Genomic DNA, 24,978 nt, shown 5'->3' with positions numbered 1-24,978 from the left:
CCAGTCTGGCACCCAGATGGCTGTCAGTGCAAAGATGCCACCAGTAGTTCCAGGGTGCCACCCTGCCCAGAGGCCAACCACCCGAGGGCCTCTCATCCCCCAGGAGACCCCCCACCCCTCTCCCGGCATCGACCGGCTGTGTCGCATCCCCGATCGGGCGGGGCGCGGCTGGGTAGATCATGGCCCAAATAAATTACCGAGAATTTACCAGTACTCCAGTCCCACTGTATAATTGATCAACAAATTCCACCAATGCAGTGACAAGGAAGTTTAAATAAAGCCAGTTAGCATGTCCACTCCTATCTCTAAAACCTTTTTAAAAATTAATTCATACAATGTGGGCATCACTGGCTATTTCCCTTTCCTAATTGCCCTTCAGCTGAGTGGCTTGCTAAGTCATTTCAGAGAGCATTCACATCGTTGCATATCTGGAGTAACATGTAGGCCAGGACCAGGTAAGGATGGCAGATTTCCATCCCGAAAGGGCATTAATGAACCAAATTGGATTTTATGACAATTGATAGTGGTTTCATTTGACTTTTAATTACAGATTTATAATTAATTCAAATTTCACCATCCACCATGGTGGGATTTGAACCCAGGTCCCCAGAGCATTACCTGAGGTCTCTAGATTATTAGTCCAGTGACAATACCATTACGCCACTGCCTCCCCGGAAAAAGTCTTCAAGAAACCAAACACTCACATGAAACAACCAGGCATGTCATAGAAAATACCTACCAGAAAAGTTAAAATTTATTAAGAACAAAGAAAAGTACAGCACAGGAACAGGCCCTTCAGCCCTCCAAGCCCCTGCCGACCATGCTGCCCATCTAAACTAAAATCTTCTACACTTCCGCAGTCCGTATCCCTCTATTCCCATCCTAATCATGTATTTGTCAAGATGCCCCTTAAACGTCACTATCATCCCTGCTTCCACCACCTCCTCCGGGCACCCACTACCCTCTGTGTAAAACACTTGCCTCGTACATCACCTCTAAACCTTGCCCTTCGCACCTTAAACCTATGCCCCTTAATAATTGACCCCTCTACCCTGGGAAAAAGCCTCTGACTATCCCACTCTGTCTATGGCCCTCATAATTTTGTATCTTTGTGACCTCCTCGAAAAACTCAGAAACTTAGCAGCTTTTTTTTTCTTTAGTCTTTTCTGCCATCAAAGTTCACCATGCAAATAAAAGTAACTGAAAACAGCAACTGATTAATTCATTCCAATCGGCAGAACTTTACCTTCCAACATGAAATTGGTCAAGAGCTGAGGAAAAATTCTTGACAAATACATGAATAGGGATGGGAATAGAAGGATACGGACCCTGGAAGTGCAGAAGATTTTAGTTTAGACGGGCAGCATGGTCGGCGCAGGCCTGGGAGGGCCGAAGGGCCTGTTCCTGTGCTGTACTTTTCTTTGTTCTTTGATCTGATCAGTCAATTCTGACTACCTTCAATTACAGTGGAATGATCTCCACATCAGTGGAATAAGAGTGATTTTTTCCAGAGATATGAGAACAAGCAGATAAATAGATACACAATATAATCAGCCCAAAACACAAAGTATTGGAAGGCTTTTGAACTTTAACAACTGATAAGAATTGTGTGAATTTTGATGGTGGGTGAGTGTGATTCCATTGGCATGTATGTCTACTTTGTTGGCGCATGTCTGTAGTTTGCTGGTGTGTGCATGCGTGTAGTAGGTGCGTGTTCTGTTGGCTCGCAGGTGGGTCTTTTGTTTGTTGCATGGGCGCATTGTGCTGGTGCACGTGTGTGTTTTTTTGCCGAGTGCGTACGTTCTGCTGGCACACATACACATTTTTAAAAAAAAAAATTTAGAGTACCCAATTCATTTTTTCCAATTAAGGGGCAATCCACCTAACCTGCACATCTTTGGGTTGTTGGGGTGAAACCCACGCAAACACAGGGAGATTGTGCAAACTCCACACGGACAGTGATCAATTTATTTAGCAAGATGGATCGAACCTGGGACCTCGGCGCCGTGAGACAGCAATGCTAACCACTGCCCAACTTTGCTGCCCTGGCACACATGCACATTTTGTTGGTGTGCGTGTCTTGTTGGTGCACGCGTGTTTTGTCATCGCCTGTGTGTGCATTCCTTGTTGTGGGTCATGTGCTTCGCTGGTGCAGGTGTGTGTCTGTTATGTTAGTGTCTGTGGGGTTTTTTTTCTGGATGTTGCGCTGGTGTGTCTGTCACGCATCGAATATGCATAACAGTCACTATCAGTTTGAGTGTGCTCCAGCTTCCATGCACTAAACTGGTTTTGCTTCATTGAATAAAGGTTATCCCTTGTCAGCAATCTTGAATAAATCCCAGTGGCTCAGCAACATCAGACCAGGAAACATTTCACCTCTTTGTCTGTACTGGCTTTGCTGTTGGCAGTAGGAATGTTAAAGATAGAACCATAGAATAAAATTTCTACAGTCCAGAAGGAGGCCATTCAGCCCATCGGGTCTGCAATGACCCCCTGAAAGAGCACCCTACCTAGGTCCACTCCCCCACCACCCTATCCCCGTAACACCATTTAACTTGCACATTTTTTAAAAAATAATTTTATTTGTGGCATTTTCAATTATTTACCAAAAAAAAGCACTAATAACCGTCGCTCCAAAACTAAACATCACCTGCCCCTTTTTCTAACTAGAATACCGAACCAGAAATCCCCCACCACCCAACTCCACCTCCCGTGCTGACGTTTACCATTCCCTAAAGAAGTGGATGATTGAACAACCTCCATCTCAAGAAGAACCCCTCCTCTGAACTCCTGATAGCAAACGTTATCTTCTCCAGGTTCAGAAAATCCGCCAGATAACTCATTCACCCCGCCGCTTTAGGCGGCTCCAGGTCCCGCCACCCTAATACTATCTGCCTCCTGGCTATCAGGGAGGTAAAGGCCAACATGTCAGCCTCTTCCGCCGCCTGTACTCCCAGATCCTCCGACACCCCGAATATTGCCACCCATGGGCTCAGAGCCACCTTCACTCCTAGAATCTTCGACATGGTTCTCACCAAGGCCTCTCAGAACTCCTCAAACTTGGGACGTGTCCAGAACATGGAGACATGATTTGCCGGGCCACCTGCACCCCTCCCGCACCTTCCTCCATCCTTGTGAAGAATCGACTCTTCCTTGATGCTGTCAGATGTGACCTATGGACCGCCTTAGCCTGAATGAGACTTAGTCTCACACATGAGGAGGACGAGTTTTCCCTTTGTAAGGTGTCACTCCCCAGTCCAGCTTCTGATGCCCCTCCCAGCTCCTCTTCCCATTTCTGCTTTATTTCCTCCCCCGAGGACCCCCCGCTCTCTATCAGTTCCCTGTCTCAATCTGAGATCTTATCCTCCCCTATCCCGCCCTCGGACAGAATCTTATCTTGTAACACCGGAGGTGGTAGATTCGGAAATGTAGCCAGCTCCTTTCTGACAAAGTGCCTGACTTGAAGGTACCAAAATCCATTTAAACTCCACCTCCAGCTGCCTAGCTCCGCAAACGTCCCCTCCACGAAATATCTCTAAAGCACTCTGTTCCTGCCTGCTCCCATGTTCTGAACGTGGAATGTAAACTCGTCAGAACAAACCTATGATTGCCACATATCGGTGCCCACAGTAACATGCATTCCATCTTAAAATGCTGCCCCTGAGCGATGGGACCCACCACCGGGCTTGTGGAGTACCTGGCCGGCGACAACGGGAGAGGTGCCAATAGCAATGTCCTTAAACACGACCCCTCGCAAGAGGCCTCCTCCATCCGTTTCCACACCGATCCTTCCCCCACCGCCCACCTCCTGACCTTTTCAATGTTCGCCGCCCAGTAGTAATTCAACAAGCTTGGCAGCGTCAACACCCTTTTCACCTGCCCCTCTCCAAATACGTCCATATGAACTCCGAGATCATCTTATTTATCCTACCGAAAAAAGATTTGGGCACAAAATATCAGAAGACTTTGAAAAACAAACAGTAACTTCGACAGCACTGTCCTTTTCACTGTCTGGACCCTTCCAGCCAATGAGAACGGCAGGGCATCCCACCTGCTGACGACCTCCTTCACCTTATCCACCAAGTTCACCAAATTCACCTTGTGCAACTGGGCCCAACTATTCGCCGCCCTTATCCCCAGGTATTGGAAACTTGACCGAACCAGCCAAAATGGAAACTTCTCAAAGTCCTTCCTCTGCACTGGAGCATTAACCATGAACACCTCGCTCTTTCCCACATTGAGCTTGTAGCCCGAGAATGGCCCAAACTCCAACAATATCCCCGTAACCCTGTCAATGCTTTCCACTGGATTCGTAACATGCAGCAGCAGGTCGTCTGCGTATAGGGAGAGCCGGTGCTCCTTCCTCCCCCCCCCCCTTAACAAAATTCTTGCAACCCCCCCAGAAGCCCTATGCGCCATTGCTAAAGGTTCAATCGCCAGAATGAAAAGCAACGGAGATAGCAGACACCCCTGCCTTGTTCCTCAGTGCTGACCGAAATACCTCGAGCTAAAGTTATTCGTGCGAACACTCGTCTTCAGGGCCCTATACAACAACCTAATCCAATCTACGAACGCCTGCCCAAACCCAAATCATCCCAACACCTCAAAGAGGTACTAACACTTTCTCCACATCCATAGACACTATTACCTCAGTTTCTGGGCCCACCCAGCCTCCTCACCACCCTGAGCTCCTCCATCCCCACCCTCCTCTCTCCCCCACGCGCCATCCACCAACACTCCCACACTTTAATGTACATCGAACACTGCTCCCAACGCTGGGAGGGCAGAAAATACAAAAATAACCTTCACTTTAACACAAAAAAACTCGACAAAGTGGATAATATACACAGAGCCAAACATTATATCTCGACGCGCACATGTACAGCTCCCCCTCCTTCCTGAGTGCAGCACCTCCAGTCTGCTTCACGGTAAATCTCCCCAAAATCCAATGTTCTCACAAGTCCCCCAGTCCATGGTCTCTTAAGAACATACTCGCCTGCTCCAGCATATCAAAGTTGTGCTCTTGTTCCCCATACGTGATCCACAAACGAGCAGGTTATATCACCCCGAACCGCACCTTGTTACCAAATAGGGCCTTGATCCTAATGAAGCTATCCTGCCACTTAGCCAACTCCGTTTCCAAGTCCTGGTAGATGCGAACCTCATGTCCCTCCCAAGTACACACTCTCGCCTTCTTCGCCCACCGTAGGATCTTCTCTTTATTCCAAGTAAACCACCTTCTCCCAGTTTCTTCTGGCCCTCCGCCATCATGAGCATTTCTGCTTCCAACGAGGCCAGCCGATCTTCATGACTAGCTATCGACTCCTCCAATTTCTGGAGTGTCGCATTCTGCGCCTCCAGCCTGTGCTCCGCTCTCTCCAGGGCAGCCCCAATCGGATCTGGCACTCTCGTCAAATCCTCCGCGGTCGCCTTTATCTGCTGCTGAAATTCAGCCATCAGAAACTCCATCAGTTGCTCTGATTTTTAAAAAATAAATTTAGAGTACCCAATTCACTTTTCTTTCCAATTAAGGGGCAATTTAGTGTGGCCAATCCACCTAGCCTGCACATCTTTGGGTTGTGGTGGCGAAACCCACGCAAACACGGGGAGAATGTGCAAACTCCACACGGACAGTGACCCAGAGCCAGGATCGAACCTGGGACCTCAGCGCCGCGAGGTAACAGGGCTAGCCCACTGCGCCACCGTGCTGCCCAACAGTTGCTCTAATGACCATTGTGCAGGCAATGATGCCCCAGATCTTGCCGCCATCTTTCTCTCTGCTGTGCCACTCGAGTCCTCTTAGCCTAACTGTGGGCCTTTGCTCATTGCACTACTTGCTTGATCGGGCTGAGGCATTCCATGCTGAAGAAGAATCACTAGTTCTTCCTTATTCTCACATTTTCACCTACAAACACCCCTCAAAACAGGCAGAAAGGCCAACCCCAATCCAACCTCAAGCAGGAGCCCCCTTGTGTGCGACCAGTTACTCCATGGCTGCCACCGGACATCAACCTGCACATCTTTTGACACTAGGGCAATTTAGCATGGTCAATCCACACAACCTGCACATCAGGATTCTGCTGGAAGTGCAAATGTCAGAAAGCTCAAAGTTGGAATTATGTTTCCAAAACCATGAAGGGGGCAGTGGGATTTTCGATATTGGTGAGATGTTGCAGTTTGAGGTGGAGGTGGAGGTGGGGCGTTGTAGCCCAGCCCCCTTGATGTTGCGACACAGTACAAAATAATCACTTTCAGGAGCTGCAAGGTGGGTGAAGCTTCTTTAAGTATTACATTTTCATTTGGGTCGCTGAATCTGCAAGCACAGTTATGTGAATTTTTAATCGAGGTCTTTATCCCTTTCCCTTGTTTTGAGGAAAAGGAGTGGGGGCTGGAGGGCTTGTAAAGAAACAAACTCTTTGAAGGTCTCAAAGCTTGAAGGTTTATTTATGTTAGTGCATTACTCAACTATCTTCCACTGGATTACTGCACCCACAAGACAACTGGGGACAGATTACCCGATTTTAATACCCTATGCAACCAGTCCTAACTCTGGCACTCCCTAGGTGAAGTGCCCAGACTGCATGCAGTACTCTTAATGGGGTTTGGCCATAAAAAGTGCAGCATGGCTGCAGACGTCTGCATTCCATGGCTGCAACCTCTTGTTGTCAGGGGCCGTGACACATTCTGAAACTGGGCTGGACAATGATCAGCTGCCTCCGTCGGCTTTATTGCTCTGTTGATTCTTGGCTCTGTCCTTGTTGATGTGGGCACAGGTGAAAGAAAACTTGCCAGCTGAGAAACAAAAGGCAGTCAGCTCAAAAACAGGCCTGGGTATAAACCTCCAACATGTGAAAACAAGTGACTACATCGGATAAGCAGTGGGGCACGGCCTTAGGCCTCAGGCTGTGGGTATACTAAAGCTTACTGCACTAAAACTTGAGGAAACATGGAAATACAAAGAACATACAGCGCAGAAGAAAGCCATTCGGCCCATCGAGTCTGCACCGACCCTTTAAGCCCTCACTTCCCCCCTATCCCCGGAACCCAATAACCCCTCCTAACCTTTTTGGTCACTAAGGGCAATTTAGCATGGCCAATCGAACTAACCTGCACATCTTTGGACTGTGGGAGGAAACCGGAGCACCCGGAGGAAACCCACGCAGACACGGGGAGAACGTGCAGACTCTGCACAGACATTGACCCAGCGGGGGATCGAACCTGGGACCCTGGAGCTGTGAAGCCACAATATTATCCACTTGTGCGACCTTGCTGCCCCATACATGGAAGTATGAAGAGGACACAAGTGATGACGTTTCAAGATTTATTTCCTGAGGGCCCTAAAGCTATCACTCCTCACCCAACACATTTTGCTTCCACGTTTTGCACAGTCTCCAGTAGCTTCTTGGGAGTATTTTGATTGTTCCCTTTGAAAGCATTTGTTTAGCTTGGCAGAGAGTGGGTCCTCCAATCACCTATAACTCATTGGGGTCAGTGTGCAGAGGGCAGAGGTTCCAGGCTTGTAAACGGGGAATGTTGGCTGCAGTTCCTTCTTTGTTCGCTTGTGTAAACAGAAATAGAACCTGGGCTCTTGACAACTCCATCAGGCACAGAAAGAGCCCAATTCACTGCTGCCGTCTTTATTGACTGCGAGCTGGAGAATTTAAACAAGGAAGTTCTATGCGTCAGGCAAAACAGAAGATATGTCAACATCAACGGGCTACATTTGCATGGCCTCGGCTCATGATTGCAACTGCATTCATAAATTTCGAGCATAAGGCGTTAAAAAAAAACTGAATTTGCTGCTGCGGAGAATGGACCTCTGGTGGCCCCTGATTCATGTCATAGTCACATCCAGCACGACAGCTGAACAGCTCCAAGAGGCTTGAAACCAATCCGCTATCATAGGCCACAAACGGAGTAGCTACAGAAGGCCACAAATGGAAGATATCTGTTGTCGTGCCACTCAGTGACGGTGAAAAGCAAAAGGATACCATTCCGGACTCTAAACATCCTGGGCAGGATTCTCCGATCCTGAGGCTACGTGTTGGCGCCGTCGTAAACGCCGTCGCGTTTTACGACGGCGTCAACAGGCCCCTAGGAGCAGCGAACCTGCGCCCTACAGGGGGCCAGCACGGCACTGGAGCAACTCACGCAGCTCCAGCTGCTGATACCGGCATCAAACGTGTGCCACGGGTCTGTGCATGCGCACTACGGCCGGCACGAACTCGCGCATGCGCATTAGTTGCCTTCTCAGCGCCAGCCCCGACGCAACATGGCGGAGAGCTACAGGGGCCCGGCGCGGAGGAACATAGGCCCCCACCAGGAGAAGCCGGCCCGCTTATCGGTAGGCCCCGATCGCGGGCCAGGCCATGGTGGAGGGCCCCCGCCAACCCCCTGGGGTCGGAACCCCCCCCCAATCAGGCCGCCCCCCGCAGGATGAATGGCGAGGTCCCGCCGGGTAGGACCACACGTGAATGACGCCGGTGGGACTCGGCCTAACTCAGTGGCCACTTGGCCCATCGCACATGGAGAATCGCGCGGGGGAGGCTGTGTAGAGCGGCCCCCGACCGTCCCGCGCCGAGGCTAATGCGGTGACCGGAGAATCGGCGGACCAGCGTCGGAGCGGCGTCGCGGGAAACGCGTCCTCCCCGACCCCCCCCCCCCAGCGATTCTCCAACCCAGCCTGTGGTCGGAGAATTCCGGCCCTGACTCTACAACAACAACTTGTGTTTATATAGCGCCTTATCGATAGCACAGTGGTTAGCACTGTTGCTTCATAGCTCGAGGGTGCCAGGTTCAATTCCCGGCTTGGGTCACTATCTGTGCGGAGTCTGCACGTTCTTCCCGTGTCAGCGTGGGTTTCCTCCGGGTGCTCTGGTTTCCTCCCGATCCCGAAAGACGTGCTGTTAGGTAATTTGGACATTCTGAATTCTCCCTCTGTGTACCCGAACAGGCGCCGGAATGTGGCGACTCGGGGCTTTTCACAGAAACTTAATTGAAGTGTTTTTTTAAAATATTTTTTATTCTCCTTTTTCACATTTTCTCCCACATTTACACCCACCAACAATAAACAATAATCAGCAACAAATATGTCAATCCCCATTACAATAACAACGATCCCATCCTCCCACCAAACCCCAAACATTAGCCCACATGTTCACGTAAACAAATGACAAAAAGGAATCCGGAATCACCCACAGTCACCATTAACACATACCGCCCCCCCTCCCCCAACCTTCCCACCCACACCCCCCAACTAATGGTCGATGTTATCCAGTTCTTGAAAGTGCATAATGAATAATGCCCATGAATTGTAGAACCCCTCCGAGCTTCCCCTCAGTTCAAACTTAACCTTCTCAAGAGTCAAGAATTCAAACAGGTCCCCCCGCCATGCCAGGGCACTGGGTGGAGAGGTTGCTCTCCAACCCATCAGGATCCGCCTTCGGGCGATCAACGAGGCGAAGGCTACAAAATCTGCCTCCGCACCCGTTTCCAACCCTGGCTGGTCCGACACCCCGAATATGGCCACCTGGGGGCCGGGGTCCAGTTTCACTTGCAACACTTTAGAAATTACCCTAAAAACCTCCTTCCAGTAATCCTCTAGCTTTGGACAGGACCAAAACATATGAACGTGATTAGCAGCCCCCCCCTCGCCCTCGTGAGGTGTGCTCTGTATACCACCTTCAGCTGTATCAGCCCCAACCTCACACGTGAGGTGGAGGCCTTCACTCTCCGGTGTACCTCACACCAGAATCCCTCCTCCATATCCTCTCCCAAATCTCCCTCCCACTTTGCTTTGATCCCTTCCAGTGGTGCCTTCTCCTCTTCCAAAATAGTCCCGTAAACCGCTGACACTACCCCCTTCTCCAGTCCCCCTGTCGTCAACACCTCCTCCAGCAGTGTGGGGGCCGGCTACCCCGGAGGCCCTGTATCTCTTTTCTGGCAAAATCCCGAACCTGCATGTATCTGAACATTTCCCCCTGCTCTAGCCCATACTTCGCTTCCAGTGCTGCAAATCAACCCCTAAGAAACAAATCTTTTAGTGTCTTAATCCCCTTCTAACTTAATTGCAGTGTTAATGTAAGCCTACTTGGGACAGAAAGATTGTTAAAAAGCTTCACAGGAATGTAATCAAACATCACAGAGATAGGGAGGAGCAAGGCCATGGGGCACATGGATGAACATTTTCAAACGGAGATATTGCTTAGCCGGGAGCCAATGGAGGTCAGCAAGCACTGGGGTGGGGTGGGGTGGGTGATGGGGGCGTGGCAGGGGGTTGGTGAATGGGACCTGTGCAAGTTAGGGGACAGGCAGATTTAGATGAGTTCAAGCTTATGGAGGGTGGAAGAGAGATAGTGAGGAGAGCTTTGGAATAGGAAAGTCCAACGTCACAATAGCATGGATGAGGGTTTCAGCCTGATAGACTGAGTCTGGGGTACAGAAATACCATTCTCTACCTGCCAGGACAAGGACAGAACATATGAATATAAAATACAGAAGCAAGAATGGAACATGTTCTCTGTTGGCCTGTTCTGACATTCAATATGACCATGGGCGATCTTCTGCCTCAACTCCACTTTCCCACCCACTCCCCATATCCTTCCTTGATTCCTTGGAATATCAAACATTTGTCTATCTCGATCTTAGTTATACTTGTGGAGCATTCACAATCCTCTGCAATAGACAATTCCAAAGGTCCACAACCCTTTGCATGAAAAGGTTTTCCTCATCTCAGCTCTAAATGATTGACTCCTTGTTCTTAGAGTGGGTCACCCTGTTCTAGATTACCCAGCGTGGAGAAAGAACCACGGTGTCTACCCTATTAAGCCCTGGAGCCTGATGACTATTGTTAAAGACATCAGCAAAGTGAAGACACCTGCAAAGCCGATGACTAAAAGAACTAACTCTGTACTAGAAAAAGGATTGTGGGAACAGCAAGGCTATGGGGGTCTGCAGTGAAGAACACGGTGTGCAACCAGGGCATGAGCACAAGGGCTGATTGGACAATCGCTATTGCTATTCCTTGAACAAACAAATGATTGAAGACAGACAGACAGACCCCTGTGTGTCGCACTCCTGAGAGAATTACGACCCCAGAGAGAGTCAGGACTCTTTGAGCATTTGTCACTCAAGGGCCTTGCTTGATTAGTGCTGCCCTGTGAATAAATGACTGGAAGCATGCGATCAGGGTCAGCCAGTGTGTAAAAAGACACAGAGATTTCTGAAGTGATAACCTGCAAGAGTAACCATCAGAGCCCTGGGTCCGGGACTAAGGAGGACATCGGGATCCATCAAGAGGGAGTCTGATCACCTCGCCCCTTAACGGGTGATATTTAGGTCCAAGCCGTGAGTTTTGCTACCTTTTGTAGAATAGTGTTTTGATACTGTGTAACAGCACTTCTGATACTTTTATGGTAGTATTTTGATACTTTTGGGGTAACTTGGTGAGGTACAATAAAGGAGATTGTTGTACGATAATTTGAGAGTTTGAGTGTTTTGTCCGTAATGCTAGTTGACCCAAATTTGAGGTACAACCACCCCCTCAGACTCTTGCATGTTTCAATTTTATTATTTTAATCTCCAGATTTTATCAGCCCAATTCACTCAGCCTTTCATTATTTGACAATCCCCTCCATCCAGGGAGCCTTCTGTGTGCCACCTCTAATGCAAATATATCTTTCTTTAAAAATGGACACCAAAACTTCCACGCAGTTCCCCAGGTGAGGTCTCATCTGTGTCTTGTATAATTCTTACATGACTTCCTTTTCAGGAACCAATTGTGTCGTAGGTCCAAGGAATGCCTGTAGTTACACTTAGTTAATAAAGACTTGCTGTTAACATACTGAAGACTACAAGACACATCCTGTAACCATGGCTATCCTAGGACATATGCAGGTGTGGCGTTTGTTGTGGCTGGGACATTGCCTGTCAAGTATGATCCCGTGAGTGTGACTACGTCAGGCTGTTGCTTGGCTAGTCTGTGAGACAGCTCTCCCAATTTTGTCTCAAGCTCCCAAATATTAGTAAGAAGGGGTTTGGTGTATCATTGCCGTTTCCGTGCCTAGGTCAATGCTGGGTGATTCATTCCTTTTGGACTTGGGGTGTGATTCAACTGAGAGACTTGCCAGGCATTTTGGGGGGCATTTAAGAATCACCAAAATTGTTGTAGGTCTGCACACGCATAAAAGCCAAACCAGAAAACGATGGCAGATGTCCTTCCCAGACAATCAACAATAATTTTATGACGCCCGGTGGCGGCCATGGTGTGAGTGGTCGCACATTTGCTGGCTCCCGCTCCTGGTGGTTTTTTGGGACCTTTTCCCTGGTTAACGGGTGGATGTGAGGGGGCAAAAAGGTGCAGGAGAGTTAGTAGAGGAGATTGAGCCACTGGTGCATGGAGCTGAGAGCTAGAAGCGGCCGCAAAAGAGGGGAACAGACTGCAAAGGTTGGTGAGGTGTCTGTGACACATGTGGAGATGGCGGAGGGTCAGAGAGTGGGTAGTGGGGGAGGGGTCGGTGTGGGAGCGAGTGGAGGTGGCCTCATGTAAGGACACGGGTTTGGAGGTACGGTTAACGGCACCTCTGTCATTCCTGCTGGCCAGGTACTCCACACGCCCGGTAGTACTGGCAGCCCTGAGGGTATGGGGACAGTGGAGACAGCATATGGGGCTGGAGGGGGCGTCGGTATGGGCACCGATATGTGGTAATCACCGGTTTGTTCCGGGGGGCTGAATGGGGGGTTCCGGAGGTGGCAGTGGGCGGGGATCGAGAGATTTGGAGATCTTTTTATTGATGAGGGCTTCCCGAGCTTGGAGGAGCTGGAGGAGGAGTTTGAGTTGCCAGGTGGGAATGGATTCCAGTATTTGCAGGTGAGGAACTTTGTGCTGAGACCTTCCCGCACCTGCCGCAGGAACTACAGGATAAGGTGGTGTCGAGAACAGGAGTAGGAGAGGGGAAGGTTTCAGAGATCTACAGGGAACGGATGGAGTGGGAGAGAGCCCCGACAGGGTAGGTGAAGAGATAGTGGGAAGAAGAACTGGGTGGGGAGTTGGAAGCTGGATTATGGGAGGAGGCCCTGAAGCGAATAAATGCATCCTCGTTGTGTGCCAGGCTCAGCCTGATACAATTTAAGGTTGTCCACAGGGCACACAAGATCGTGGCCTGGATGAGCAGGTTCTTCGAGGGGGTGGAGGGCAGGTGTGGGGGGGGGAGGGGGGTCCTGCGAACCATGTCCAATATGTTTTGGGCATGTCCGAGGTTGAGGGGTTTCTGGCAGGGGTTTGTTGACGTCATGTCAGAAGTTTTGAAGGTGAGGGTGGTGCCGAGTCAAAAGGTGTGTCTTTGGTGTGTCGGCAGACCCGGGAGCCCGAGAGGTGAGAGGGTCCGAAGTCTTGGCCTTTGCCTTCCTGGTGGCCTGGAGACGGATCTTACTAGGTTGGAGGGACTCGGAACCCCTGAAGTCGAGGGTGTCGGTTAGTGGCATGGAGGGGTTTCTCAGACTCGAGAAAATTAAATTTGCCTTGATGGGATCGCTGCAGGGGTTTGCCTGGAGATGGCAGCCGTTCATCGACTTCTTCGAGAAAAATTAAGCTGTCAGCAGGTGAGGGGGAGAGGGAGGTGAAGAGAGGGGGAAAGGAGGCATGGGGGGTGAGTAAGGTCAGGCGAATCAGTGAAAAGGGGGCAGGGGAAAGTAGACCTGTTTGTGTAAGCCATGTTGGCTGGTGTTTGTTAATGGTTTGGTTATATTGTTTAGTTCCTGTTAAATCCTGGGCCGGGATTCTCCTTTCTGGGGACTAAGTCCCCGAGCCGGTGGGAAAATCGGCGGCAATGACTCCGGCGTCAACGGATCCCGAAGGTGAGGAATTCTCACCTGTCTCGGGGGCTAAGTGGACGCCGGAGGAGTTGGCGCCGCGCCATCTGGCACCGAAGGGCCGGCGTGATTTCGCGCATGCGCGGAACCGCTGCCATGTTTTGGCACATGCGCAGGGGGTTCTCTTCTCCGCGCCGGCCATGGCGGAGCCCAACAGGGGCCGGCGCGGAAGGAAGGAGTGCCCCCATGGCACAGGCCCGCCCGCAGATCTGTGGGCCCCGATCGCGGGCCAGACCATCGTGGGGGACCCCCTGAGGACCCCCCCGAGGACCGCCCCAGCCGACTTACCTGCCAGGTCCTGCCGGTACGTGCGTTGAGTGATTCACGCCGGCGGGACTGGCCAAAAACAGACAACCGCTCAGCCCATCGGGGCCCGGAGAATTGCCGGGGGTGCCGCTGCCAACGCCCCCAACCGGCGTGATGTGAACCCTGTCCCCGCCCAAGAAACGGCACCGGGGAATACGGCAGCCAGGGTTGGGGCAGCATTTGCGCTGCCCCCGGGAATTCTCCCACCTGGCGAGGGGGTCAGAAAATCCCGCTGCTGATGTTTCAAATTGTTAAAATTATAAATACCTCAATAAAATATTTTCTTAAAAAAATACAATAATTTCATGATCACCATTATTGAGACTAGCTTTTAATTGAATTCAAATTCACAAACTGCAGACAGTTGGGACTTGAACCTGTGCCCCAGAGCATCTGCTTGGGCCTCTGCATTACCCGCCCAACACATTTGCATTATGTCATCTTAGCTTGACGTATCTGCTAACTTTCTGTTTTCCTCATACGGGTACAGCACCATTTAGAAGTTTCAAGCCTTTTTAAAAAAACATTCAGAGCCTGGACCCCCTGCTTATACAGCAAGAGGTTAATAGACTTTTAGTGGTCAGGTTAAGGAGCTTCTACATTAACCATTCCCTATTTTATAGGACTGTGCATTGCCTCTCCACTGCTGTTTGTGGCAATAACTGGTTTCTCTTATTGACACAATTGCTGATCATCAAAAGCAGAGTCATTGGTCTGGTTTTAACTACAGTTCACCAATGAAAACAATGAGAAGAAGAGTTGATAGCCATTGTTTTCCTGCGCCAAACAGAAAAGCATGTTTGACACCCCTTCACAAACTGAGCGAATTACATTCACAGATTTTCTTGGATTTGTTATTTCTTTCTCCTTCAAGCGGTTCTGTCCACTGTACAGCTCCTCAGGCACCAACTACTCTCCTGTACATCACCTAAGTGGCGAGTGGTCATCTTTCAGATCAAGCAATGAGTTTCGACAAGATGTTCCACTGCAGGACATCAACACACAGATATACATGCACATTTTTCAGTGGGTGTCATTAAGGGGCATTCAGGAGCAAGAGCTTTGACTGCCTCTCCATCTTCCCCCAGTCCCCAATGGAGTTCCATTCATTCAATATCAGCCTTGGTCCATGGGTAGCACTTAGGTGTCTTAGTCAGAAGTTGTGAGTCCTATTACAGATGACTCCACATTCTAGGCTGTGCTCCAGTGCAGTGCTGAAGGAGAGCTGCCTTGTTGGAGATGCCACCTTTCAGACGTGAAGTTTGCCCTCTCGGGTATATTGTGATGAATAGCATGGGATTCTTCCACATATTCTGGCTCATATTTATCCCATCAACCAACATCCCTTAGTGCCTGTTAACAATCTCATTGCGGGATGTTGCTGTATCCATATTGGCTCCTGAGTTTCCTGCAGTACAACAATAAACTATGACATGAAAAAATACTGAATTGACCATAAAGCCTGAACGTGGAGAGGATGTTTCCATAAGCAGGAGAAACTAGAATCCAAGGGCACAGCCTCAGACTGAAGGGACGATCCTTTAAACTGAGATGAGGGGCAATTTCTTCAGCCAGAGGGTAGTGAATCTGTGGAACTCATTGCCGCAGAAGGCTGTGGGGGCCAAATCACTGAGTGTCTTTAAGACAGAGATAGATAGGTTCCTGATTAATAAGTGGAATTGGGGTTATGGGGAGAAGGAGGATGAGAAATGTATCAGCCATAATCAAATGGCGGAGCAAACTCAGTGGGCCAAATGGCCTAATTCCGCTCCTATGTCTTCTGGGCTTATGATTGTAACGGTGCTACAAGATTCAAAGATCTTTTTCTCTTCAGTGACGTTCAGCAGGTTTGACTCCAGAGTAAAGTAATAAGTTCCTGTCATTAAAATCATCTGGGGATGCAACCAAAATTGTTGTTAATTAAAGTTTTAACGTCCATTTCTGCCGATAGGCCCTACAGTGAAATGAAACTGGAGAAACACACAGGTGCATTAAGAATGAGTACATGAAAAGTATGATATAAATGCACGTTCTTTCTCTTCCTAAGCATTGAATGAGGTGAATTTTCAGATTTGTGTGCAGCTAGCCGCAGAGTAAATCCAAAAGTCCATGAGGGGAAAGCTTCCCATTTATTTTGCTGTCAGCCGTATGACAGTTTGCATTGGATTTATCACAAATAATAAAGTGCTATAGCTTCCAAGGGAAAATCAGCAGAACATAAAAAGATTATGACTGTACTGACCGTCCTCCTGGACTAAACAGGAGGAGAGCGGCTAATACAAGAGAAATCCTAGCTATCATCTCTGATTAATGAGCCAGGTATCCAGTTACATTCGCAGCAAAAACTGGTAAGTATGTTCGATGCATTCTTTGTTCCACTGTCTGATTCTTTCCCCATTTGCTTATCCTTCTTCTCGCCCTTCCTTCTCTTCAACGCAGGTTGAGGACCAAGCACAGTATTTAGTATCGAAGGGAGGCTCTTGCTAGCGATAGGCTGAATCCTGTATAGCCCACACATACAATTCTCGGCCAGGTCCTCAAATTCCCTTCTGGAAGGTTTTGATTGCTACCTCATGTCGGCCTCAGATCATGATCACCAAAAAAAACCATAGAAAATAGAAGGAGTAAGCCATTCGGCCCTTTGAGGCTGCTGTGCCATTCATTATGATCAGTGACTGACCATCCAACTGAATAACCTGTTCCCGCTTTCCCTCAAATCCTTTGATCGCTTTCGCCTGAAGAGCTAAATCTAACTCCTTCTTGAAAACACATTTTGACCTCAACTGCTTTGTGTGGTAGAGAATTCCACAGGCTCACCACTCTCCGGGTGAAGAAATTTCTCCTCATCTCAGTCATAAGTGGTTTACTCTGTGTCCTCAGACTGTGACCCCTGGTTCTGGACTACCCCACTATCGGGAAAATCCTTCCTGCATCTACCCTGTCTAGCCCTTATAGAATTTTATAGGTTTCTATGAGATTCTCTCCCTCATTCTTCTAAACTCCAGGGAAAAAAATCTTAATGGACTCAGTCTCTCATCAGTCCCATCATCACAGGAATCAATCTGGTTAAGCTTCACTGCACTCCCTCCATAACAAGAACATTCTTCCTCAGTTAAGGAGAAAACAGCACACAATATTCCAGGTGTGCCCTCACCAAAGTAGCTTTGAATTGAGGACTGTTGCTCCCAGGGGCTGCTTTAGCACAGGGCTAAATCGCTGGCTTTGAAAGCAGACCAAGGCAGGCCAGCAGCATTCCCGTACCAGCCTCCCCGAACAGGTGCCGGAATGTGGCGACTCGGGGCTTTTCACAGTAACTTCATTTGAAGCCTACTTGTGACAATAAGCGATTTTCATTTCATTTTAATTTCCTTGCAAGCCCTAGTATTCACCCTGCAGACAGACCTCTATCTTTGACCTCTCAAATTTAAAACAAAACATTCACCAGCCAAAGCCGCCCTGATCTCCCCATCCATAGGAACAGATAAGGGTGGGACAGTTACTGTCTGCCCGCTCATGTGCACATCTTAAACGCAGAGCCAACCTCCTCTACCTCTCTATCTCTCCTCCATCCTGCCCTGCTTCCCCACCTCTGTTGGTGGTCTTTCTTTCCCTCCACTCCATTCCTAATATTCTCTGTTCCTCTGTGGGATATCTCAGTTGACATCTCACCTCGACTGTTGCAAATTCCCCATTGAATTCCCACCTTGCTGACCTTCTACTGAAAGGCCTACATCTTCCTTTTGTCTAACCTTAGCCTCCTACTACTGTTGTACTGTATGTACTCTTATTGCCCACCCCCCGTCCTTAATTCCGCTTGGGATCATAGGCCATTCAGCCCATCAGGCCTGCTCCTATATTCGATACAAAACTGACTGATCATCCACTTCAATGTCTTTTTCCCCACACTATCCCCATATCCCTTCCTCTGTACTTAACCTGCTATCAGTGTTGAAGGTAACTATTGGGCCTGAAGCTATTACTGGCTCATGCAGATCTTCCACTGATGTCAGGGAGAAGCCCCAACCAAAAGGAATGTGTTCGAGCTATGCAAGAGCAAGAAGAAAGGGTGCACAACTGTTCTGGCGCAATTCATACGGGGTTTCAGCCATGGCTCGACTGGTGGCACTATTGCCTCTCAAGTTGGAAGATTAGTAGCGAGTGCTGCCCAGTATATATATCCCAGCATCAATTTTCTTTGCATTCAAGTCCATTTCTGAACACTTGAACTCAGAACCCAGGCTGACACTCCAGTGCAGTTTCAAAGAGAGCCGTCCGCAGATTGGGGCCACTGGCGTTAAGTATGTCAAGAGGGAGTACTGCAGTAGTGAGGGACTACTGCACTGTCAGAAGCCGCTTCTTTTGTTTGGGATATTAAACTGTGAACCTGCACGCTCTCTCAATTGATCTCTTGGGTCCTGCAGCACTATTCAAAGAAGAGCAGAGGAGATCTCCTGGTGTCCTGAAAATATTTAGCCCTCAACCAATAGCTAAGACAGATTATATTAGCATCATATTGCTGATGGTGGGAGATCAGCTGGCTTGTAATGCAGAACAAGACCAGCAGCGCAGGTTCAATTCCCATACCGGCCTCCCTGAACAGGCACCGGAATGTGGTGACTAGGGGCTTTTCACAGTAACTTCATTGAAGCCTACTTGTGACAATAAGCAATTATTATTATTATCACTGCGTGCAAATTGAGTGCCGTGCTTCCTACATTACAATGGTGACTACATTTCAACTGTACTTCGTTGACTGTGAAGCGCTAGATACTGTCTGATGAACGGAGCAGAGGTCGGACTCTGGGAGCAAAGTTATCTCACAAGCTGAACAGAATGAATACTGTGACACAAACATTGGGCAGCAGTCACTCTTGACATACTTAACACCAGTGGCCCCAATCTGCGGACGGCTCTCTTTGAAACTGACGTGAAGCAATTTCCAGGAAACGATTTTCATAATGAATGGAGATGACATCAGGACATCAAATTCTAATTTTGAACTCCTCTCCCTTTGAAAATTCAGAGGAACTGAGAGCTCAAGAGAATAAAACATCTCCTGGCGTGCTGTAAATGAGCTCCTTTGCAGCTGGCCTGCAACCCAATCACAAAGGAATTTATTATACCATCTTTTCTCTGTCTCCCTTTAACTTAATCTAATCATAATTATGCTAATTGCGTAATGTATAATATGACATGCAGTTAAGGGGGGGGGCAGCACGTCAAAACACTTGAGAAGCATTTCACAAAGTGAACTATTCTTCAAATGAAGTGACCATTAGTCACCTATTTTGGATAGATAATCTACTGGTCAGGGTTCTGGACAAGAGATTTGTGAGTCCCACCATAGGTAGTTATAAAATTGAACTCAATAAACATGATAATGTGTGAGCTAGCACCAAAGTAATGACCATACAGGCTGCTGAATATTCTTTTGTGAGAAACCAACTCATAGTCTTCAGGGAAGGAAAGCTGACAGCCCTCACCCAGCCTCGAGCACATGTAACCCCAGCCCCACACGACATGGATGACTCTTCGCATCCTCTGAACAACTAGGTGTGGGCAATAAATGTTGCCTCGCTGTTGCAAATGTTCCAAGAACAAATGTTTTAATTTAAATGATTCAGTAGGAAAATGAAAATTGCCTATCAATTCTGATCAACCTCCAGACCAACTTAAATTCACCCCAAATGATTTGCTCATTGGAGTTCAATTCAGTTAAGAGTAAACTATGTTGGTGCAGGACTAATAATAATAATAATCATCATCTTTATTGTCACAAGTAGGCTTACGTTAACACTGCAATGAAGTTCCTGTGAAAAGCCCCTAGTCGCCACACTCTGGTGCCTGTTCGGGTACACAGAGGGAGAATTCAGAATGTCCAAATTACCTAACAAGCACGTGGTTTGGGACTTGTGGGAGGAAACCGGAGCACCCGGAGGAAACCCACGCAGACACCGGGAGAATGTGCACACTCCGCACAGACAGTGACCCAAGCCGGGAATCGAACCTGGAACACTGGTGCTGTGAAGCCATAGTGCTAATCACTATGCTTCGTGCTGCCCACTGGCGTAACATATAGGCCAAACCAGATAAGGATGGCAGGTTTCCTTCCCTGAAGGACATGCAAAAGAACTAGTTGAGTCTTTCCGACAATCCAACAGCAACACAGTCACTTTAATTGACATCCATTTTTAAAATAAATAAAATTCAAGTTCTCCAACTGCCGCAACAGAATTTGGCCGGATGATCACTGGATTAATTACCCAGTAACATAGCTACTGTATCGCACCCGTCAAGTTACATTTATGTAAAGAAAGAACAAGTTACTGATGGAAATTTACTGATCCATGACTATTGCCAGTGAAAACCCATAAGCATTCAAGCCATCACGCTAACTTTTGTATCACATGATCCACTGGCTATGAGGGGCTGAGTGAGAAGAGAAAATAATTTTCTTCAGTGAAAAATGCAGGTCCCACTGACAATAACAAGCACCATGTGAGTTAGCACACAAGGGCCTCCTCCTGAACTCTCCCACTTTAATAAAACAGCCAGCTGTGGGCTGTTCCGAGGGCAGGCAGAGCACATTTCATCCTGAAAGCACTTTGAAAGCATTTCCTGAAAGACCCTTTGAAACCCAGCTGAACACAGAGGGCCTCCAGCTATATTGTCCAATCGAATCGAGTGGCTCAATCGGCAGGCACAATGTGCCTCGCATTAACCAACAAAGCAAACAAAAGAAAGGAAAGATATTCCAAGTGGAAATGTCTCCTTAGCTAGGTCAGACAACACTTACTGATCATGTTTTCTGTCCTGTTAGGAAATTCTATGAGAATGGTATGCGGGAGAAAAGAAAAATAGATGAGAGAAAGTACATCGAATGTAACTGCATTACTTTTTTTTTAGTTATTAATTCTCTGGATATAGGCATTGCTGGCAAGATTGACATTTATTGCTTTTTCTACATTACTCGTGACCCACCTTACTGAACTGCTGGGGGCCAAGCAGTGTAGATATATCCACAGTGCTGTCAGGAAGAGAGTTCCAGCGACAGTGAAGGAACGGCGATTTGGTGTGACTTGGAGTGAACCTGTAGTTTATTAACTTGCTGATCATAGAAAATACAGCACAGAACAGGCCCTTCGGCCCACGATGTTGTGCCAACCTTTGTCCTAGATTAAGAACAAATTAATCTACACCCCATCATTCTACCGTAATCCATGTACCTATCCAATAGCCGTTTGAAGATCCCTAATGTTTCCAACTCAACTACTTCCACAGGCAGTGCATTCCATGCCCCCACTACTCTCTGGGTAAAGAACCTACCTCTGAAAGGGTGCCAATTTAGCCCCTTCAATTCTTCTATGATACAAAGCCAGGGAATATTTTACATTCACTTGAGAGGGCAGGTGGCATCTCGGTTTAACATCTCATTGGGAATACAGCACCAATGGCAGTGCGGCACTTCCTCAGTACTGCACTGTAGCATCAGATTTTGTGCTTGAATATTTGAAGTGAGACCAGAACACGCACGCTATTGACTCGGGGACAGTGCAACCCACGGGCCACGGCCAATACCTCTGTGTGAAGACAGGGAGACACAGTAAGTCCCAAAAATCCACCTGGAGTCACGAGGCATTGAGCCAACCACAATTCAAAGCTCTGGATCCAATGTCTCTGGTCTGTCATGAGTCAATGGGACTCCAAATGCCCTCGGCAACTCTTGGCTGCATCAGAGCTGGGGTCGCCATGTCCGTTCACTACCCATTGGCTCCTGCTGCAAAGAAGAAATGTGGACATAGAGTGAGAGCAGAGATGTGCTTCCCAGCAAGCCGCTCAGTAATCAAATAACCTGCCTGCGTTCAAGTGCCCCAACCTGCATGAAGCAAGGCAACTGCAACATCGCCTCAGAAAGAATCAAAGTTTTAAACAAAATGAGGCTTGTGGTTTTTCTGGAAAGAACTTGAAGAATGGCAATGAATCAGTGTGAGGCTGTCACCAAGGTAACATTGTCAGGGGTTGGCTATATCTTGGTGTCAATCTGCACTCTTAAGGATTGGCACTTCATAGTACAATCTGTGTATTGCTGAAAAAGAGACATGCTGTAGAAGGTTTTCTTCTTGCACTCAGCAGGACAGACGTAGAATGAGAATTACACTAACAACAATATACATTCATACAGGGAACTGTCCTCTGCAGACAAAAGGAACATGTCCAGGTATTTAGCCCTTTTTGAATTAAACAAAAGCATGGGGCACAGTTTCCCTGGTACATTCCCCATGGCAACGCCTGCCCAGAGTCAATCTGCAACCAATCAGAATCCTTTCCTCATGCAGTATAAATTGCTTCTCCCTTTCAATTTTGGCATTCTTGTATCTGTCCTGATGAGTGCAAGATGAAAAGCTTCAACAGCATGTCCCTTTTTTCAGCAATACTTGGAGAATCGTGAAAACAATGAATGAAAGTATGAATGACACAACTATCCCTCAACATTGAATGACAAAAGTGCGGTGATCTTATAAATCAACACTTGGACTTCCGGGTGCGGCGATGACCAGCTGAGTCGCACGTTTCGGCAGCTCCCGGTGAAACGGACTTTTGGGCTCTTGATAGGAGCCCCAACGGCAATTTTGACGGCTAAAAACACTGTGCGGTAAACCAGAAGGGAATCCCCCCTGGATACGGATGAAAAAAGGAGGAGAAAGTGGCCGGATTGCAGTGGATCCTTTAGAACAGCGGCAAGGAAGGCAAGCAAAAACCAAGATGGCGTCGGAAGGTGGTAGTTTAACATGGGGCCCTGAACAACAAGAGTTCTTGAAATGCTGTGTGGAAGAGCTCAAAAAGGAAATGAAGAAAGAGCTGTTGGCCCCGATACTACAGGCGATCGAAGGGCTAAAGGAGGAACAAAAGACCCAGGAGCGGGAGCTTCGGGTCGTGAAGGCAAAGGCAGCCGAGAATGAGGATGACATACAGGGCCTGGTGGTGAAGACAGAGACGCATGAGGCACATCAGAAACGATGTGTGGAAAGGTTGGAGGCACTGGAGAACAACGCAAGGAGGAACAACCTGAGGATTCTTGGTCTTCCTGAAGGTGTGGAGGGAGCGGACGTCGGGGCATATGTGAGCACGATGCTGCACTCGTTAATGGGAGCGGAGGCCCCGGCGGGTCCGTTGGAGGTGGAGGGAGCATACCGAGTGATGGCGCGAGGGCCGAGAGCAGGAGAAATTCCCAGAGCCATAGTGGTGAGATTCCTCCGTTTTAAGGATAGAGAAATGGTCCTTAGATGGGCAAAGAAAACTCGGAGCAGTAAATGGGAGAACGCGGTGATCCGCGTTTATCAAGACTGGAGTGCGGAGGTGGCGAGAAGGAGGGCGAGCTTTAATCGGGCCAAGGCGGTGCTTCATAAAAAGAAGATAAAATTTGGAATGCTGCAACCGGCAAGACTGTGGGTCACATATCGAGGGAGGCACCACTACTTTGAGACGGCGGATGAAGCGTGGACTTTTATTGTGGAAGAAAAACTGGAATGAGCGGGTTATTAAAAAGAACGTTTGAACAAAGTGGTGGGGCGAATGTGGGGGGCAAAGAGGGGGGTTAAAAAGGGGGGAAAGAGGAGTTTTATGTACTAATCCTGCGATGTGGTAACTTTTCTCTCTTCCACAGGTGGTGATGGGGGGAGGAGGGGAGGTGGAGGAGATGGGGCGTTGGCCATTGGGGGCGGGGCCAAGGGAGAAGCACGGGCTTGGTTCCCGCGCTATGATAATCATGGCGGGAATAGAGAAGCAGGAAGGAGGGGGCGTCGCACGGTGCGAGCCGAGGTCACGGGGGGAAGCCGAGGTCGGCCAGAGTTTGCTGACTTCTGGGAGCAACATGGGGGGAGTAATTACGTTAGCGGGGGATCTAGCGGGGGGGGTGGGAGGGGGGAATTACTGGGTTGCTGCTGCTGGGGAGAGGGGCGAGCTGGTATGGGAGGGGATGGGCGGGTGGGCACCGCCTGGGGGAGATACAGCTGCGTGGGAACCGGGTGAGGAGCTGGAAAAAGGTGATGGCTAATCGACAAGGGGGGGGGGTAGGAAGCCCCCCAACCCGGCTGATCACGTGGAACGTGAGAGGGCTGAACGGGCCGATAAAGAGGGCACGGGTACTCGCACACCTTAAGAAACTTAAGGCAGATGTGGTTATGTTACAGGAAACGCACCTGAAACTGATAGACCAGGTTAGGCTACGCAAAGGATGGGTGGGGCAGGTGTTCCATTCGGGGCTAGATGCGAAAAACAGGGGGGTGGCTATATTAGTGGGGAAGCGGGTAATGTTCGAGGCAAAGACTATAGTGGCGGATAACGGGGGCAGATACGTGATGGTGAGTGGCAAACTACAGGGGGAGACGGTGGTTTTGGTAAACGTATATGCCCCGAACTGGGATGATGCCAATTTTATGAGGCGGATGCTAGGACGCATTCCGGACCTAGAGATGGGAAAGCTGATAATGGGGGGAGATTTTAATACGGTGTTGGAACCAGGGCTGGATAGGTCGAAGTCCAGGACTGGAAGGAGGCCGGCAGCAGCCAAGGTACTTAAAGATTTTATGGAGCAGATGGGAGGTGTAGACCCGTGGAGATTTAGCAGACCTAGGAGTAAGGAGTTCTCGTTTTTCTCCTATGTCCATAAAGTCTACTCGCGAATAGACTTTTTTGTGCTGAGAAGGGCGTTGATCCCGAAGGTGAGGGGAACGGAGTATACGGCTATAGCCATTTCGGATCACGCTCCACACTGGGTAGACTTGGAGATAGGGGAGGAAACAG

The 24,978-nt window shown here is 48.7% G+C and overlaps 1 protein-coding gene and 1 pseudogene across 4 annotated transcripts in view; both read right to left on the bottom strand.

Annotated features, from left to right (window-relative positions):
- hipk2 (homeodomain interacting protein kinase 2) overlaps positions 1-24,978 on the bottom strand; it is a 405,644-nt gene that overhangs the window by 222,679 nt on the left and 157,987 nt on the right. The window lies entirely within an intron of this gene.
- LOC140396599 (ferritin heavy chain, oocyte isoform-like) overlaps positions 1-24,978 on the bottom strand; it is a 95,073-nt pseudogene that overhangs the window by 7,734 nt on the left and 62,361 nt on the right.

Source organism: Scyliorhinus torazame, chromosome 19, assembly GCF_047496885.1.
Source record: "Scyliorhinus torazame isolate Kashiwa2021f chromosome 19, sScyTor2.1, whole genome shotgun sequence".
NCBI lineage: Eukaryota > Metazoa > Chordata > Chondrichthyes > Carcharhiniformes > Scyliorhinidae > Scyliorhinus > Scyliorhinus torazame.
Note: the sequence above shows the minus strand (reverse complement) of the source record. Positions and strands in the feature narration are given on the sequence as shown.